General features: G+C 33.8%; 1 long non-coding RNA gene across 1 annotated transcript in view; it reads right to left on the bottom strand.

Moving 5' to 3' along the window:
* Positions 1-13,503: 13,503 nt before the first annotated feature.
* Positions 13,504-20,839, bottom strand: part of LOC135968123 (uncharacterized) — a 39,339-nt gene continuing 32,003 nt past the window's right edge. Inside the window, exon 3 of the long non-coding RNA XR_010582632.1 lies at positions 13,504-14,492. This is a non-coding gene — a long non-coding RNA (uncharacterized lncRNA). The remainder of the gene's footprint in view (positions 14,493-20,839) is intronic.

The raw sequence follows: 20,839 nt of genomic DNA, 5'->3' as shown, positions 1-20,839 counted from the left end.
AAATTATCACTTTAGCAATGATTCTGATAAATTAATTTAAAATCTTTATTTCATCTTGCCTTCTAATTCAACTTTTATTAGTTCTAAGTGAATTAGAGAAATAAAACTAAGGGGGAAACATTTGATATTTCAATAACATTGATATTTCATTAGTGCATTGTTATGTTTTATTTATATTACATAATTTACTCAGCAAAAATTATGTACTCCAATCCTTTTGTCTGGAATTGTAACGAAACTGGAATTCTGACACATAACTATTTTATTTCATCTATACTCATTAAAAGACCAAGGCATACAAGAAAAACTGTATTTTAAATAATATTAGGTTTTTATAATTTGGGACTAAAGATATTCAATAATAAATTTTAAAAATATACTTTTTATCTAGATTTTAAGACAAAAGTATTATCCACGTATATCACTGCATGACCCTAAAAGATTTCTGAATCCATACAACTAAAAAGAGGCCAAATATCAAAGGGATATCAAATACGATGGCAGCTTTTTCTCTGCCATTACTGACAACAGCTTCCAAATCTTTTCAGCCCTAAAGCTTTGGAGATCAAAGAACTATCATAAAGGCTCCTGACACATAAGTGTGATCTCTTTAAACAGTATACTAATCCAGGCAAGAAATATACAGTGAAATAACCCATGTTCCTATATTCAGTGTTTTGGGTAGATACACCTGCTTGTTTAAGTCGTATCACTGAGGAGTTTTCAAGCATTCACCTCGCTACTCATTTATATCATATTATTGAGAGAGAAAAAAATGACAGAATAGTTTTGAGCACTTTGTCTGCACAATCACCTTCACATCTTTTTGTCCTATGCTTTTCTCAGATTTTAAAAATAAACTCTGAGACAGACAATTATGTCCTTATTGTGGATTTTAGTAGTATATATGTGTTAGTTATATTTTATTATTTAAGCTAATTTTACTTCCAATTTACAAATGTACTTTGACCAAATTCCACATCCCCTTGCCCAGTTATAGTCCATTTCTCAATCCTGAGTTAGTACTCACAGTTTATAACCCGTTTGCCTTTATCATACTCTCCATTTTCTTCAATTACCATATGTAAATGTTAGATTTTCTAGGTTCTTGCATTTATAAAGACATTTTCATTGCCTCAATTTATGAAAGAGAATTTGGCTGGATATTAATTTCATGTGTCATAAACTTTGTTATTTAAAGATCTGATAACATTCTTATATAAATATTCCATATATTCTTATATAAATATTGTTGAGAAATCACTAATCCAGTACTTGTTCATTTGATAAAAAGAAATCTTTACTTGATATATTATGATATTTTTATCCAACTATGTAAAAATGTATGTGTGATATATTTTCAGGCCCTCTAAAGATCTCAATTGCTTTTTGGGGGAAATATAGTAATAAATGGCTTCTTAAAAAGGAGGCTCCTTAATCATCTTGGAAATGTTTGTTTTATAGCTTTCATTGTGATTACACTTATTCATTTTTCTAAAGTGCCTGTGTTCTTATGTTAGGTTTCTGCTTTTTTCCATATAGATCACCTCATCCATCCTTCTTTTCAGAAAGATTTTCTACTTGCATTTAGAGAGATCTCTTCTGCATGTTTCTGACTCGTATTTTATGTATCAGTATTAATTTTACAACTTATGTTTTTTAATTTTTCTATTGGGCATTTTAGGTCATTGGTGCTTTCTGTATACCATTTCCAATTTTCACTTATCTTGGCTCCTTACCTTACAGTATATTCTCTTTAAATGGTTAGTTCTTAGCCAGGTGTGGTGGTGCACATGCTCAAATAAGAACAAATTATTCCAAAGCCTATGTTTTAGTAGAAACTTGATAAACATTGTTCTGAGCCCCTCTCTCTTCCAATTTGATGAGACTTAAATACTTTAGTTCATCCTGGATATGTACGTTAAATGTAAAACTCTTGGCCCAACATCCAAATTTTGATGTTTAGGTTATCTGATAAATTGTGATGAAAATATTATTGTTTCCTCAATGTTTTGCTATTTGACCCTATTATCAGATGGTAGACATCGATTTGTATTTCTTTCTGATTTCTACCGATTTTTTGCCTTACATTCAGTTCTGCATATGAAGTATGTTTTATGGGAAGCAATATCTTACCAGTGTCTTTGCTGATAGTTGCAAATTTAGAAAAAATATTTGGGGATGAGATAAATAGTGAAATGAAAAGAAAAATTCAGTTTGCTTCAAAGAGCACTCACTGTACAATAGAAAGAAACCTGAACCATTTTGAACTTGGTACAAGATTTTATTTTTGAAATGAAGAGACAGGATTTGTTGCTCAAATGGTCTACATTCAGGTTCTTGGTTAATAATTAGTATTGAAAAGTGCCTCATTCATTTTTATACCATGTCAAACAGGCTTACCATTTTCTGTTTCACTGGTATTGTGAGTCAGCATCAGGTTAACTCTCAATCCTGTTTAAACATTATTGCAGTTATGTTTCCTCTCTTCTTGAATATCTATATGGCAATTGTAATATACTATGTTAGAAACTTCTGGTCACACACCAAATTACCAGGATGTGTATGTAATTTTCCAAAGTTTGTTAACTTGGAAATTAGCTAGATTATTTTTATAGCCTCCTCCACCTTTTTTTTTTTTTTTTTTTTTTTTTTTTTTGACCAATGCTCTACTTTAGCTAGAGTAAAATATGTTCAATTATTAATATAGAATTTATTTTCTGAACCTAACCAAATGGCCTCTTTCCTTTTACATTTGGGCTAGCCTCTTCCACTGCAGTAATTTTATCTGTTTTTAATGATAGTTAATTGCTCCATCTGTTAAATCTCAATAAACTTATGCTTACCTACACCTCATACCTATGGTAATATGCACAACATATTATATTTTTCTAGTCATTCTTCTGTCTTCTTCTTAATAATTTTAAACATTCTGTCAGGTAAAAAAGCTGACAATAATTTTTATGCTCACACTGCCTAATACTGTGCTTGGTGCTTATAAAAAGAATAAATTAAATCATTTGTCAATTGCTTGAGTTTCTCATACCTAACTTAAAATAGCATACTAAAAACAACATTATAAGTAGTTTCCAATGATATCAACATTTACAAAAATGTATACAGTATACATTTATATAAATGTATAATTTCAAAGTGTTTGCAATATTGCAAACAAAGTGTTTCAAAGTGTTTCCTGATTTCTTTTGATTTGTTCTTATGCCTTTCGTACCACTGAATACAATTTGTATTTAATCATGCAAAAATATTGCAGGATGTTGTTGCAATATAGTGCTTCATTGCAAAACTCTTGACTTCATGTTTGTACCATAACCATTTAACATTCCATTCAAATTTGAAGGTTGTAACTTTTAAAATTTATTAGCTGTAATAAATAAAGCTGAGTTTCCTTTTTATTTCATTAAGTAAAAGCATAAAAAGATTCTAAGTGAATCCAATTTGTGTGGTTCCTACTGTTATATTCTCAGAAATAGTCATTGCAAAAGTTTTAGTGAGTATAAATTTAGTTCCAAGTGGTTTAAGTCGTAGAAATTTAAGCAAAATAAAATACTTAGTATTATGTTCCTTGCTAAGGTTTCTGTTTGTTCCAAGGTATAAAAGCAATACTTTTACATCTCATTGGAAATTCTGAAATTTTGATTCATTCTAAAGGAGCAGTTAAACGGTGTCGTGCTTTTTAAATATAGAGAACAGGATTGTAATTACTTTTCCCAGTGATATTCAGATGTGTGCCTTTAGGAAGATAAATTATTTCACGGAAATACCCTTGCTTACACATTTTTCCTCAGGCTGTATTTCAGAATTTTCTATTTACACAATTTCTGTGCTTCCGACCTTCTCCTTGACCTACTGTCACCATGGGCACACTGTTATCTACATCAGACCAATCTTATTCAACTTAATGTAACAAAGTTGTGAATTGTTTTTAGTTGCCATGGACCCCCAGATTGAAGGTCATCTAGGCTGAGTATGCTCAGATGAAGACTGTGTAATCACAGGGGAGGACCTAAGTTTTGGAACAAAGGAGCAGAGACAGAATCAAGAAACAAATACCATTTAGCAGGATCCAAGATCCAATCAGACCAAGATTTAGAGTTACCCCATGGCAGAATCCAATCAGGTCATGCCTCCTGGCATCTCCTTATTGTAAGATCCAATCAGATTATACCTCAGTGCCCTGTGCTTAAAAAACCCAACCCAAATCCCAGCCGAGGAGACAGATTTTAGCATTTTATCTTATCTCCTTGCCAGTTGACTCACAATAAAGCTTTTCTTTTTTCAAAAGCCAATGCCATGAGATTGGCCTCTATGTGCACCAGGCAGCAAGTCCATTTATTACTCAGTAGTAACATTAATATTCCAAGTTTGTTTTACGTAGTGTTCACAATGAAACTAAAACCTGAACTCTTTTGTTAGTAATATTTTATTTTTTTTGAAATAAAAGTAAACTGGATTAGAATGAATTGTTCAAACATGACAACATATGGTTTTATAATACATTATCTAAATTTGAACTTCTAAAGACTCAGCCAGAGACTTTCTGCAAAGTAAAACTAAAGAATTCTTAAGTAACAAACTACATTTGTATTTTGATCAGGACTTTAAATAATTGTAAGCTTACTTTTCCTTAAATATTTTAAAGCTATTAGAATAAAAAACATACAGTTAACATAATAAGGAATTCTTGTCTATTTCTATATAGTAAAAATGTTACTTAGGCTTTAAAGTTTCCTGCAAACTAAATGAGTGCAAATTATTATGAGTTACTACTGAAAAGATTGTAACATACCATTTAGATAAATAATGCACTAGGGACAAAAGTATTTAAAGAATATTAGGGTGTCCCTTTAATGGTAAATAAAATAAGGTTTTGGAGATAATTAAGGTACTAACTATGTATATGCATTTATGTATGTGTGTATATGAATACTTAGAAAATAGATAAAACAGGGAAGAAACAAACACCAGGAAAAAAGTGGAAAAAAAGAAAGAGAATGAATTATTATCATGTAGTATCAAAATAGACTCATCTTGAACTTGTTTTCCTAATTTTTCAGTTGTACATTCTTCCCCATTAACTATTTTTTTCTGGGATTAATTTTCCATAGTGTAAAATAATAGAATATTCTTCCATGATACCTTCAAAATCCCAATGAATTTTTTAACTTCAGCAATATTTGAATATTTTTGGAAATTTAACATATTTTATTTAAATGTTCTATATTGTTAAATAGTTATTACATGTATTCAGTATTATTAAACATTAAAAAGTTTAAAAGATGAGTTTAATACATAGTATTCAATCATACGACTGTACAACCAACCATTTGTTATTATGTTTATGTAATTACCAAAGGCCAAGAAAGAAATAATTTAAATAAGATAAATATGAAAGTATAATATATAGAATGAAATAAATGTCTATGAGTTTATTCTAATGATTTAAATAAATAACTGGTATGTATTTTTTTTTTTTTGACAAAAGTCTTGCTCTGTGGCCAGGCTGGAGTGCAGTGGCGCAATCTCAGCTCACTGCAACCTCTGCCTCCTGGGTTTAAGCGATTCTCCAACCTCAGCCTCCCTAATAGCTGGGACTACAGGTGCGAGACACCATGCCCAGCCAATTATTGTATTTTCAGTAGAGATGGGGTTTCACCATATTGGCCAGGATGATCTCGATCTCCGGACCCCAGGATCTACCCCACTCAGCCTCCCAAAGTGCTGGGACCACAGGTGTGAGCCACCATGCCCGGCCAATAAGTGAGAAAATTATTGAGCATACATATGAGAAAAAATATGATATTGGCATATATTCAAATTACCTCTCCTAAAGTATTTATTAATTACAAAGGAAAAACATAATACGTTTATTGTGAAGAAATCTTGGCCAGGTACAGTGGCTCATGCCTGTAATCTCAGCACTTTGGGAGGCCGAGGAGGGCAGATCACAAGGTCAGGAGATTGAGACCATCTGGCCAACATGGTGAAACCCAATCTCTACTAAAAAATACAAAAAATTAGCTGGGCGTGGTGGCATGTGCCTGTAATCCCAGCTACTCGGGAGGCTGAGGCAGGGGAATCGCTTGAACCCAGGAGGCGGAGGTTGCAGTGAGCTGAGATCATGCCACTGCACTCCAGCCTGGCGACAGAGCAAGACTCGTCACAAAAACAAACAAACCAAAAAAATTGCATAATTTCCTCAACCAATTGAACAGGATAACAATAATAATAAATACCAACACCTTGTATTCCCTGATGTGATATACTAAGACCATCACTTCTATGATGATCTTGCCTAAAGGGCACAATCTCAGTCTAATTATGGGAGAATATCCCAATAGGAAGGACAGTCCACCAAATTAACAACAACAACAAAAACCTAACAATTATTTTTCAGAAATGTCAGTCATTAAATACAAAGAATAACTAAGGATTGACACTGATTAGAAGAGACTAAGGAGAAATTAAAACTAAATGTAACACGGAAGGCTGCTTTGGATTCCAGTAGAAAAACAAAAGGGCATGAGTGAAGAAACCCAGTAACCTTGAAAAAAAAGACTATAAAATCTTTCCTCTGTATCCAAGAGGGATTGTTTCCAGGACCTTGGCAGATACCACAATGACCACATGCTCAAGTCCCTTATGTAAAATGGCATACTACTGGCTTATAATATAGGCAAATCCTCCTCTATACTTTAAATTACATATAACACCTAATTCAATGCATATGCTATATAAATAGTTGTTATGTTGTATTGGTTCCTTATTTGTATTTTTTATGATTGTATTGCTATTTTTTGGTTTTGTTTTCTGATTATTTTTCATATGTGTTTGTTCCAGTCCAAGGATGTGGAAGGTCAACTGTAGCTTAATTAATAATATTATATAAATGTTAATTTCTTTGTTGAAAAAATTGTAGTATAGTTAAGTAAAGTGTTAGTGTTAGGAGCCTTTTTGTAAGCCTAAAGTTCTATTTGTGTATATATATATATTCTATCTATATTTTCTATTATAGAATGTAAATGATACTTTATATATTTAGAATGTACTACATATACTATATATAATACATATATTATCATCCCAAATGAATATCTACATATAAGAGCCAAAAGCTATCTACATATATTTAAAGTTAATTTAAAATTAATTAATAGAAAATACAATTTAAAATTCAAGTGTTCAGTCACACAAGCCATGTTTCAAGTGCTCCAAATGTTAATATGGCTAGTAACTACTGCATTGGACATCACAGATTATGTAACACTTCCATCAATACAAAAAATTCTATTGGCCAGAGATGCTCTGAAACATAAGATCTTATGTAGGCCACTTCGAATAGTGAATTGAATTATTAAAGCAATTTCATAGAATATCATCAATCTGCACACAGCTATTTTTAGCCTTCTAATCCCTCAGTTGACTCCATGGGAAAATTTGACTTGAGTACTATGATCTCCCTACTGTTTTATAAATGGGCCATGTCTACTTTAGTACTTTTGTATATATGCCATTTGCACAGTATTTGACTATCAAAAAAGAACTTTTATTTAGAAAAACAAATTATCTAAATCTAGTTGAACAAGAGTAGCATGCTCCAAGAAATACGTTTGTGTATGGGGGTGGGGAGGTAAGGGAAGAAGGTGCATGGTAAAAAGACAACTTAAGAGATAACAACCAAGAAGGAAGTGGTGCTAACTCTCTTGTTCTTTTTGGCTTCATTTCACACAACTAGGTCAAATTAATGCTGGGGATGGATGTTTAATGATGAATGTGGATATCAATTGTTCCCAGTATAATTTATTGACTATTTTAATCCATTGATGTCTCCACCTCCAGTTCAAAGTATAATTAGAGAATGACTTTCTAATAATTTTGGAACAGAATAAACATAAGACAACTATTGCAATGCTATTTTGTGATGAAGCCTCAGGTATTTATGATACTCCTCCTCTTGACTTTTGTCCATAGGGACTATGAATGTTTCCAGTTTATGCTAATCTTCTTCTCTAAAGGCTATTACTTCAGAAGAAGGAGCTGGTGCTCTTTTCTCTTTCAAGGAATCACTTACAGAATTGACACATAACTATTACCCTTCAATTTGTTTTCTTTTCTTTGGGTAACTACTAAGTTAGTAGTAACTAATGAATTTTTTTAAGTACTAACAACTCTTGATGACCAGTGAGGTTAGCATTCTTATTTCTGATTTACTCAAAAATACCAACTTTTAAGCAGTTTTTCTCTCTCTCATTCTCTCACTAAGAGAGGAGACATAACTTATGTAGGAAATTTCCTAGAAGTAGGCTGTTAGCTTTTATTTCTTCATTCTGTAATTTTAGGTAATTACAAACAGAACTTTAAAAATTTCACATTAACCAACTAATTACATGTGCTCTTTGTTGAATCAATGAATGAGAGCACATTGATCTTAATGAGTAAACAATGTGTAAATAAACTTGTATTTAAAATAAATATAACTATAATGCATTTCACAGGTTGTTAATTTTTTTATAGTTGTATTTATATATATCGGCAAAACTGTTTAAAATGTAAAATTGTTTAGGTTCTTGTTTATATATATACACACACACACAAACACACATACTATATATGTATACACACACACATACTATATACATATACACACACATACTATATAGACAGTATATATTCTTTTTACTATATATGGTGTATATGCATGTACATCCCTATATATATATATATAGCTATTACTATGTACATAAAGTAACAAGAACCTAAACAATTTTTACTAGAATAATAAGGATGTTTATATGAATAAACCTATATGTACTTTAATTTTATCAATAATGTCTTGTTTACTTATGGGATTTAAATATCTTGTGAGTCATAAAGTCAATGTTTAAATATTTATATAAAATTAAAAGCAAGCAAGACATATTTTACCTAACAGATTTAATTTTAATTATTCGGAATATGCTACTGAGATGTTGATTTTATTTGGTTCGTAATTATGTATTGTTCTGCTTTAAATGTTTAAATGCGGTATCTGTATTTTTCCCATTTGTGATTACTATAAAGGAAAAAGAGTATAAACCATTACAAATTCCAGTCACAATTCTTTGCTGACATGATCCATTTATGTTCAATAATTCACCTCTCTTGTGTCACTCAGACAAACTTGGTATTTATATCTCCTAGTTACTTGACATTCATCAGGTCTTGTTCTCTTCTTGGTCAGAGATTGAGGAAAGAAAAATAGTCGTAAATACATGAGGCTCTGTCATGAATACACAAAGAACACTATTCACTATAAAAATGCACTGCGTCTGAAGCATCAGATGCAAAGCACTCATATAAAGCATTCAGAGAGAGAGTGAGTGAGAAAGGAAGAGAAAGATTGAAACTGTTCAGTTTGGGAGTGAAAAACGATCTGTCGGAAGTAACTTAAGGAACAAGCCAGTGACAAACATGGTTCTGTGAAAGTGCTATATAACTTAGGCATCATTTTCTTTACAGTCCTCCCATTAAAATATCCACCATCTCATTCCATATTGTAAGGGGGGAAGTGAAAGCACAAGTTTCTCTACCCTGCATAAAGAGCCTCACACTTTCCTCCTTGGCCTGATGGAAGACCTCAGCAATAGAAGTACCAGACAGCTTTCATGGTTATTAGCCTCCATTCCAGATGACATTTAAAAAATTCCTTATTAGGCTATTATATAGAAAAGAACTACTACCTTTCCATTAGTCACTATATATTCTAACTAGCCCAATTGGTCTCCAATATGATAAATAAATGAATAATTAGATAACATTTAAGCAATCCTTATCATCAATAATGTAAATGAAAAAAACTATTCATTCAAAATTATTTAGTCCTGTGAAACAGTTACTGAGATTACTTTCATTACTTCATCAAATCTTCAAAACATCCTTATAAGTTAGAGATTATTATTATTATAAATTTTAGATTAAGGAAACTGAAACTCAAACTAGCAGAGAAAATAAATGAAGGCAGCTTTCAATATATTTCTGTCTGATTGCAGAAGCCAATTTAATAATCTGATTGTACCACTGCTTTAATAATTTTTTAAATGGCATCATTATTTGTATTTCCTCTCATAAGAATATAATAAAAATGAAAAATACCCATCAGAACAAATTTCAAACCCTCAAATACCTGAAAAAATTGTCTTTTACGTAATTCATGAAGTCCTAAGGTTGTAATACATTCCAATAACATATTTTGGAAAACTGTTCTCCAGATAATATATATTATCTAGAAAATATTAAGATACGTAGTTGAAGGTCTGAAGAAAGTTCATTATCCTCACTGAGATCATTATTAAGGCAGGCTAATAAAATGAGGATCTGACTGACAAGCCACACATCACTACATTTTGGTCTTTTTTGTTATAATGAATATTTTTGTTTTAGGGGAAAAAAGCCCACTACATACTTGCTTGTCAAGTATATCTTTAATTAACCAATTGCATCTTTTACTACACTAACATTGAATTTCAAATGTTCTTCTCAGAATGTTAGCATCTATTCTCCATATATCTCATGCCTTCCTAGTATGAATTATTTTCAAAATTATATTGATCTCCTAAGTGATCTTGGATCGCTGCAACCTCTGCCTCCTGAGTTCAAGTGATCCTCCTTCCTCAGCCTCTCAAGTAGCTGGGACTACAGACATGCACCACCATGCCTGGCTAATTTTTGTATTTTTTAGTAGGGACAGGATTTCACTATGTTGGCCAGGCTGGTCTCGAACTCCTGACTTCAAGTGATCTGTGTGCCTCAGCCTCCCGAAGAGTTGAGATTACAGGCGTGAGTCACTGCGTATGGTCAGTTTTTACATATTTTGATGATGTTAGACTTTGCTTTCTCAGTGGAGAAATTGGCATCATCTAAGCTATTTTTCTGATCACTTTGTTTTATAAGATATAAACAAATAAATTGTGATAAATATATGCAGTGCCTTATGTTTAGCAATATAATAGAGAAAGATCTGCAGACGTGCACGTGTGGACACACAGATACACAAACTTCAAATTTGAAAGAAGAAAATAATCTGATATTTTAAAATAATGCTGTGTTTTGCCATAGAACATGCTTTAAGGAAGCAGAGGATGATCAAAGTGTAAAAATCAAGTTGTCTAAAAGAAGAAAAGAATCCGTTTTGAAAATTTTGCAGCCAGGCACGGTGGTAATCCCAGTACCTTGGGAAACCGAGGCAGGCGGACCACGAGGTCATGAGATCGAGACCATCATGGCTAGCACAGTGAAACCCCATCTCTACTAAAAATACAAAAAATTAGCTGGGTGTGGTGGCACGTGCCTGTAGTCCCAGCTACTCACACGTAGGTACTCAAGGCAGGAGAATTACTTGAACCTGGGAGGTGGAGGTTGCAGTGAGCCGAGATCAGACACTGCACTCCAGCCTGGAGTGCAGACACAACAGAGGGAGACTCCGTCTAAAAACAAAAATGCGTTATAAGTGTGTAGTAGAAGAAAGAGAGCAAAATATTCACTGAAATACACAAAATGTTTTCATCTATTGAATCTATAACAACTTCAGAGAGTGTCAGAGCAGTCATTTAATTAAAACACCACCTATACTCTCAGAATATTCCTAATGTCCAGATCAAATTTTACAAATGAAAGAGAACCAGATGACCCTCATAGGCTGTTACAAAATGCAATTTACATTGTGCAAATAACTTACTAAAATCAGTGATTATGACAATATTTCCCATAAAAAAGAAAGTTAACATTCAAATAGAAATAGGTTCTTTACACATTTATGTTCCTTTATTATGCAAACCTGTGACCGTGTGATTCTCTAAAACTGAATGTGGACCCAGAGTTCATAAAAAATATGCATGCTTTGATAGTAGATTTTGTTCCTGGTTAAAATGTATATATATTATATATATTTAATATATATATATATAAAATAAAAAGAATTGCCTTGATTCCTTAAGCCCTCAATGTGACTGTTACTAAGTTAAATAAAGGGTAACAATATAATACTTTAATGTGAACAACCTTTAAGGAGATAAAGGGGTGAAGAAACAAAGTAAACCAACAAAACTGCATTTTATTTTATTTTTATTTTTGTTTCATTTTTGTATTGCTTTTTCTTTTCCTTTTCTTTCTTCTTCTTCTTCTTTTTTTTTTTTTTTGAGGCAGGGTTTTGCTTTCGTTGCCCAGGCTGGAGTGCAGTGGCACGATCTCAGCTCACTGCAACCTCCACCTCCTGGGTTCAAGCGATTATCCTGCCTCAGGCCTCCTGAGTAGCTGGGATTACAGGAGCCTGCCACCACGCCTGGCTAATTTTTTGTATTTTTAGAAGAGACAGGTTTTCATCATGTTGATCAACACCTGTAATCCCTGCACTTTGGGAGGCCAAGACGGGTCATATTGCTTTTTCAGATGGGGGTTTCACTGTCACCCAGCCTGGAGTGCAGTGATGTAATCATAGTTCACTGCAGCTTCAAACTTCTGAGCTCAAGCAATCCTCCTGCCTCAATCTGCTAATTAGCTGGTGTATTAGTCCATTTTCATGCTGCTGATAAAGATATATCCAAGACTGGGCAATTTACAAAAGAACGAAGTTTAATAGACTTACAGTTGCACATGGCTGAGGAGGCCTCACAATCATGATAGAAGGCAAGGGGGAGCAAGTCATGTCTTACATGGATGGCAGCAGGCAAAAAAAGAGAGCTTGTGCAGGAAAACTCCCATTTTAAAAACCATCAGATCTTATGAGACTCCTTCACTATCATGAGAACAGTGCAGGAAAGACCCATCCCCCAAAATTCAGTCACCTCCCACTGGATTCCTCACATGGGAATTCTGGGAGTTACAATTCAAGAAGAGATTTGGTAGAGACACAGAGCCAAACCATATCATTCTGTCCCTGCCCCTCCCAAATCTATGTCCTTATATCTCATATCCAATTGTGCCTTCTCAACAGTCCCCCAAAGTTTTAACTCATTTTGGCATTAACTCAAAAGTCCACAGTCCCACGTCTCATCTGAGACAAGGCAAATCCCTTCCGCCTATGAGCCTGTAAAATCAAAATAAAGTTAGTTATTTTCTAGATATAATGGGGGTACAGGCATTGGGTAAATACAGCCATTCCAAATGGGAGAAATTGAGCAAATCAAAGGGGCTACAGGCCCCATGCAAGTCTGAAATCCAATGAGGTAGTAAAATCTTAAAGCTCCAAAATGATCTTTTCTGACTCTGTGTCTCACATCCAGGTAACAGTGATGCAAAAGGTGTCCGGGCTAACATGGTGAAACCCCGTCTCTACTTAAAAAAAATACAAAAATCTAGCCGGGCGCGGTGGCGGGCGCCTGTAGTCCCAGCTACTCGGGAGGCTGAGGCAGGAGAATGGCGTGAACCCGGGAGGCGGAGCTTGCAGTGAGCTGAGATCTGGCCACTGCACTCCAGCCTGGGCGACAGAGCGAGACTCCATCTCAGAAAAAAAAAAAAAAAAAAAGGTGAATTTCCATGGTCTTGGGCAACTCTTGCTCCTGTGGCTTTGCAGGTTACTACATCCTTCCTGGCTACTTTCATGGGCTGATGTTGAGTGTCTGTGGCTTTTCCAGGCACATGGTGCAAGCTGAGACTGGATCTACCAATCTACCAATCTGGGGTCTAGAGGACAGTGACCCTCTGTCACTTGGGAACTTGTTGGAGATTTCCCAACAAGTTCCTCATCTACATCTGAGACCACCTCAGCTTGGGTTTCGTTGTTCATATTATATTCAGCATTTTGATCAAAGCCATTCAGCAAGTCTCTAGGGAGTTCCAAACTTTACCAGATTTCCCTGTCTTTTTCTGAGCCCTCCAAACTGTTCCAATCTCTGCCTGTTACCCATTTCCAAAGTCGTCTCCACATTTTCAGATATCTTTTCAGCAGCATCCCACTCTACTGTTACCAATTTACTATATTAGCCTGTTTGCACGTTGCTGATAAAGACATATCTGAGACTGCGCAGTTTACAAAAGAAAGAGATTTAATGGACTTACAGCTCCACATGGCTGGGGAGGCCTCACAGTCATGGTGGAAGGGAAGGAGGAGCAAGTTACATCTTACATGGATGGCAGCAGGCAAAAAGAGAGAACTTTTTCAGGAAAACTCCCATTTTTTAAACCATCAGACCTCATGAGGCTCATTCACTATCACTAGAAAAGCACAGGAAAGATCCACCCCCATAATTCAATCGCCTCCTACTAGGTTCCTCCCACAACATGTGGGAATTACAATTCAAGATGATATATGGGTGGGGACATAGCCAAACCATATCAGCTGGGACTACAGACTACCACCATACCTGGCAAATTTGTGTTGTTGTTTTTGTGGAGATTGGGGTCTCGCTATGTTGCTCAGGCTGGTCTCAAACTCCTGACCTCGTGTGATCATCCCGCTTCAGTCTTCCAGAGTGCTGGGATTACAGGCATAGCTACCACACCTGGAATTGCATTGTAAAGTTGTTTGCATTAAGTTCATTATACATTTATAAAATGATTAATTTGTTTGGAGGTGTTTACTATTTTTTTCTTTTAGATATTCTATGCAGTGTTTATCTTTTGTGTTACATTATTTATATATATATGTGTATACATATATTATGGAGATAGCTCCATAAAATATATAATATATAATATAATATATATTGCTCCCCACACTACATATATATATAAAATGGGTTTTTTATATATATGTCACAATCTACTGAGCTGTTAGGCCAATTGTGTGATATAATCCTGTATTTATCACTAACACCTAATTGTCTTAGGAATTAAAAATTCTAAAATACTTTTTTTGTAAAAAAAAAAAAAGATAATTGCAAAAAGCAATCTTTATATTTTTTATCTGCTACTTTGCTTTTATTATATATTAAAGCTTTTTTTTTTTTAGTTATTTAGCACATTCAGTAGTACAATTCTGCTTTAGTTTTATTATTTAGTTTATTTCCTAGAATGTGCAAGTTTGTGGGGAAAAAATTATGTGAAATTAAGCAGTGCAGTGAGAAAATGTCTTCTAAAGGGTAATGTCTGTGTCTTCTGCATGGTAATAACTTCAGTGGCAGACTATTGATTATCTAATTGTGATACTTTTTAATTAAATTCTGTATTCACACACCTCAAAGGGAATGTGATCACTTGTGAAGTAATACATTCACTGTGTTTCTAGTACAATCTGTGCCTAATGTTTTAATTATTTAGTCTAAATGGGATCCTCAGAGACAGATGCAATGCCTTCACCAAAATACATGCTCATATCCTCATGGTTGGCAGCAAAAGGGCCCTAAACCTTTGTTCCTTACTTAGGATTTTAAAAACAAAGTAAGCTCAGCTTCTTTTACTTGATTTAGATCTTGCCATGTGCATCAGACAGACTTTGTTCAACTGTCATTTTCTTAATGGAGACTACCTTGCCATTTTATTTAAAACATGATATCACTCTAGTTATTAAAATCTTCATTACTCTGCTCTATATTTTCACATAAAATGTGAAACCTTAAGATTTCAATGCCATATAGTTAGTTATTATATGTATTTGTATTATCTATTGACAAGTATCTTTTAATCTATTTTATCTCTTTTTATATTCTAATCACCTAAGAATGTGCCTTAAACACAAAAGAATACTCCATAGATAGTCACTAAATAATCTGTCTTTAAATGAACATATTTAAAGTATATTAATTTTAGACTTGGGTCTGAATTTGCAAATATAATATTTAGTTAAAATTATGCTATATTCTTTCCAAATAGTGATACAATATAAATGTCATAATGGCAGGAGAGTGGATTCCATTTTTAAGAAAGACATAAATCAAATTAGCAAGGTATTGTTCTCAACCTTAGAAACACTTCTGATCTTGAGACTTTTTTTCAGGGTTAAGCATTTCCTACTACCAACTTGGTGTTTCCTGGAAACACCTTCGACTTGAGAACCCCATCAAAGCAAGGCCTATGCTTGATCTTTTTTCTTTTTTCTTTCATCCTTAGTATTAGCACTTATTCATCATGTTCTTAATTATTTAAACAGAAGAACCCACTTCCGAAGCTAGTACACATATAGTCATTATCAGAAAATCAGTCTTTTTTCTTTGTATTTCAAAGAAAATAAAGGTATTTGCTTGTTTTGATTTTATTGTATAGCAAGTTTCTCAGCATCTTTTAATTTTTTTTTTACCATTTCTAACATAAAAATATCATTGAATCCACTCCCCCATCTTTTACTTATACCTCTCCCAAAAAAGAACATGTGATATTATTCTGCAGAAACAATCACCTTATGATCTATCTATAACTATCATCTATCTGTCTCTTTTTTCAGAAATTGAAAACTGTGTTACCCTTCTACTTTACAATGCAAAGTCTAGGGAGGGGAGATAGAGCCATTGCAAGGTGACTTTATCATTCACAATATGTGATTATGATAGCAGTCATAAATGTGCTGGTTAGATCATGCATACCATCTCTTGACTCTAGTGGGAATTCCCTGAGATTAAAATTATAACACCCAATTTTGAAAGCAGTGCATATGGCTAGAAGTTAAAATAAATTAGTAAATGAAAACACATATTTCCTTAAATGAAACATCATAATAAGATGGATGATGTCAAAAGAACTGCACGTGTTCTTACAATAATCTTAAAAGATTCTTCAGGAAAATATTACCACAAATATATGGAAAGTTTTGAAATACTACAAATGCCACTACAGCTGTATTAGTTTCTAATGGATGCTGTAACAAAATAGCACAAACTACTGACTTAAAACACTTATTCTCTCAGTTTGGGAGTCTAGAAGTCTAAAATCAAGTTGTCAGCAAGTCTATGCTCTCTTTGAAGGCACGAGAGGAAGAATCTTTCTTTACCTCATTCTAGGTTCTGGTCATTGCCAACAAACTATGTCATTCCTTTGCTTATGGATACATCATTCTAATTTCTGCCTCCATCTTCACATAGCCTCAACCTGGGTGCCTGTGTCTAAATTTCCCTCTCTTTACAAAGATAGCAATCATTGGATTAGGGCCCACCCTAAAAAAGTATGACATTATCTTAACTTAATTATCTCTGCAAAGACCCTATTTCCAAATAAGATCATATTTACAGGTGATAGAATTAGAAGTTTGACATACTGGTTTTTTTTTTTTTTTTTTCAAGAGACACAGTTCAACCAGAAATGGTGATCTATGACTGAAAATTTCAATTATTCCTCCTGTGGAAGAAATTTCAATATATTCGTATTTTAGCCCTGGCTACTCTCTTTATCTCCTGTCTGGTGCCCCACTGTCTGTAGAGGTTTATGGGGATAGGGATAAAGTCATACGGAAAAGAGGTGAGCAGAATTAGACATTCTGGCTGAAGTTTGGTTCTGGTGCTGGAATCTCTGGGTAAATTTTGGTAAAGTTGTTGCCCAAAGAGGCTACAAGCTAATTAAATTCAAAGCTGTATTTAAAGCCATTACCAAGGAAAAGTACTGATGCTCAAAACCACTCAATCATTATAACTGTTCAGGAGCTGACTACCGGATGAAAAAAACGGAAATAAAGCCCAAAGTTGACAAGAGAGGAAAATGGAAAGATTTTAGGAAATGGAGTATGTTTATGAATTGTTTGTGACCTGGACAGTCTGGCTTTTACTTTGACCGGATATTGTCTTCTATACAAGTTGTTCATCACCATACTGTGTTTAGATCTGGTAGCTCTCAAGCTATATTTTCAATATAAGAATATTTTAAATAAATGAGCACACTGTCATCTAAATAGGAACTTATCAAAATGAATGTCATACATATGTCCTAAAAATGAAAAGCTTGATCTAATCAGTTTCTATTTTATAATTAACAATAAAACCATGCCTTCTCTCTTCTAACTTCCATGTTCGAGACAGTTGTTAAGTACGTTTTTTGTATGCCTTCCCTTTCCTGTTTTCTTTCCCATTGTCTTCATCCCAGATCAGCTTTTCTGTACCTCTCTCTCTGACTCTTGTAAAGGCTTGGCAATTAGCTTGCCAACACCAGTTGTTTTTTTTCTGCTCTAATTCATCCTTTAAAGTTCCACTTGAAGATTGATCTCTCTAAAACACATCACTGATCAAAATCCCCTGATTAAATTAAGCTAAAAAAAAATCTCTTCAGCGTGTTTCAAAATGTGATCTAAACCATTTTCCATCGGTAGTGTCTACTCACTATTTATAACCTTTGTGAAAATAAACATAGCTTATGCTTTCCCTTCCTCATGCATTTACCACCACTTGAAATAATGTGTCATCTGCATTTCCATTTGTTAAAATCCTTCCTGTTTTCCATGATTTGGCCAGTCAATAATAATGTTTTATTGCTCACACAAATGCTGTGGAAAATTCCATCAACACTACCCATGTATTAATCTATCCTTTAAATCAATTCAATTTATTCTTGCAGAAATCAATTCTCACAGAAATCAATCTGTGATATTCTGCAAGTGTCATTTCACACACAGGTTATTTAGATAGTGCTTTGCAGTTATGGACTTCTAATCTAAGGTTTGCGCAATCCACATCTCAATTCCTGCTATGAGTTATAAAACACCAGATTTTTGAAAATTTACTTTGCTAAATATGGAAATTCTGTTTTCTCATTTAGAAAATATGATGGATTTCCTTATGTTCAAGATCATAGAGGTAGTCTTCAGACAAAAATATGAGGCGTATTTTCTGAGTTTATATCTTGAAACGAGTGTGTCAAAGATTTAGTTAGTATTTGGCAACCACATTCTTACATTTATGGAAGACATCCTTATATCTACATGATGATAATGCTATGTGATGAAGGTAGTTTAGTGAGGGAGCATGATCTCCAAAGAATGTTTTGACATGGTTTAAATGTGGGTCTCCTCTGAATCTTATGTCGAAATGCAATCCCCAATGTTGAAAGTGGGGCCTAGTGGGAGGTATTAAACCATGCAGGCAGATTTGCCATGAATGACTTAGTGCCATTCTCTTGGTGATGAGTAAGTTTTTGCTCTGGTAGTTCAGCAAGATCTAGTTGCTTAAAAGAGTATGGCACCTCCCCACTTTCTCTTCTTGCTACCTATCTCACCATGTGCTGTGCCTGCTTCTGCTTTACCTTCTAAATTCCAAGGCCAAGATGGAACAATTTGTAATGACTTTTAGAAGCAAGGAAATGTTGACCACTTTTTCATCTTAAGGGGGATAAAATTTAAATTTTACTTGAGTATTTGAGTAAAAACATGTATTTAGAAGGATGCTTCTCTGAAAAGCACGTGGGCTTACAGTTGTAAGGAGTACCGGCAAAGGCTGACAGGGTGAGGGGAGAGTGGGAAATTTGGTTGCAGGTGAAGACGTGTGGAAGATGTTTCCAATGCAACTTGTGATAAGGAATGATTACTAAGGAAGATTTATTATCTGATAATCAAGGAAAATAAGAATTACATTCATGGTAAAATGATAAGATTAGTAGAGTAGCATCAGGGGGTAATATGACAGAATTGAGATTCCTAGAAATTAGAGAACCACATTTTGTTAATCAGTGAAAGAGAAGAAACCCAAAGATCAGCCATTGGAGAGCATGCTCAGTCCCAATTCCTGCTATCCTTTCAAATAACCATAAATATTTGTTCTATAACACATACTTTACACAGACACAACCAAGTGATAAAATTGGAAAGGTATTTAACATTCTGTATCCAGTGCTTGTACCTTTACTTTTCCTCAAATGTAATATTCTGCAATAATTATCAGAAAGGTGTTATCAATTAAAGGCTATGAGGAGGAGCATTTCTCAGGCACCATGTATGTAAATAATAAAGGAATCAAATTAGGTGGGTCCAAATGATTAAAGGTGTGTGTCTCAAAGTGTCTTATGAGATCTAGAAAACATGTCTCCTTTATATTAAAAAAAAATGAGCATTATCTTTCATCCTCCACCAATACTACCACTTTTAAATACTATGAATAATATTTTTAGGTCACATATTCTATGTAAAAGTAACCAAGATAGGAATAAATTAGCAACATACATAATCATTACTACTGATTAACATACACTGAGACGCATGAGATCTAGAGAACGTATCTCTTTTAAATTAAAAAAAACTTCTTCAGCATTATTTTCCATCCTCCACAAATACGATCATTTTGAATACTATGAAAAATATTTTTAGCTCACATTTTCTATGTAAAACTAGCCAAGAAAAGGAGAAATTAGGAACATATATAATCATTACCACTGATTAACTTTCTGATGCATGAAGACTAGAAAATAATTTCTTATCTAAAAATCAATCACAATTTTAAATTAATGTATTTAATAAAACCATTGTTCCAACAACTGAGAAAATATTTTGCAAAATGTCTCAAAAAGAGAGAAAGTTGGAAAAATACTGGGAAAGTGTAAAATTATCTTTTCTTAGACATAGAGAAACAAAATGCAAAATAGTATATTGGACTGACAACTGTGAGCTTCTTCCAAAAAGAACCGAAACAATCTGTTGATCAATCAAAGGGAAGTTATGTAACCTAATGAAGTAAGGGAGAAACTAGGCTGGGAGATTTTACAGTAGTGTTTGTAAGGTAGGCCATGGTCTAGTACTAGGCTGCTTTTGTGACATGCTCACTTTGAATAGGTGGACACGGAAAGTAGAGGAAGCCTGCATGAACAAGCTGGCAGTCTTCACGATGCATGTATTTTACTTGATTCAGACTTATGTTCAAGGATCAAATATATTTTGGAGGTAATAGCTAAGATATTTTTGCTCGTTCTTACTTTTTTTTTTTTTTTTTTTTACCCAATGGGGAAG

This window comes from Macaca fascicularis, chromosome 17 (assembly GCF_037993035.2).
Source record: "Macaca fascicularis isolate 582-1 chromosome 17, T2T-MFA8v1.1".
Classification (NCBI taxonomy): domain Eukaryota; kingdom Metazoa; phylum Chordata; class Mammalia; order Primates; family Cercopithecidae; genus Macaca; species Macaca fascicularis.
This window is presented reverse-complemented; position numbering and strand designations above follow the sequence as displayed.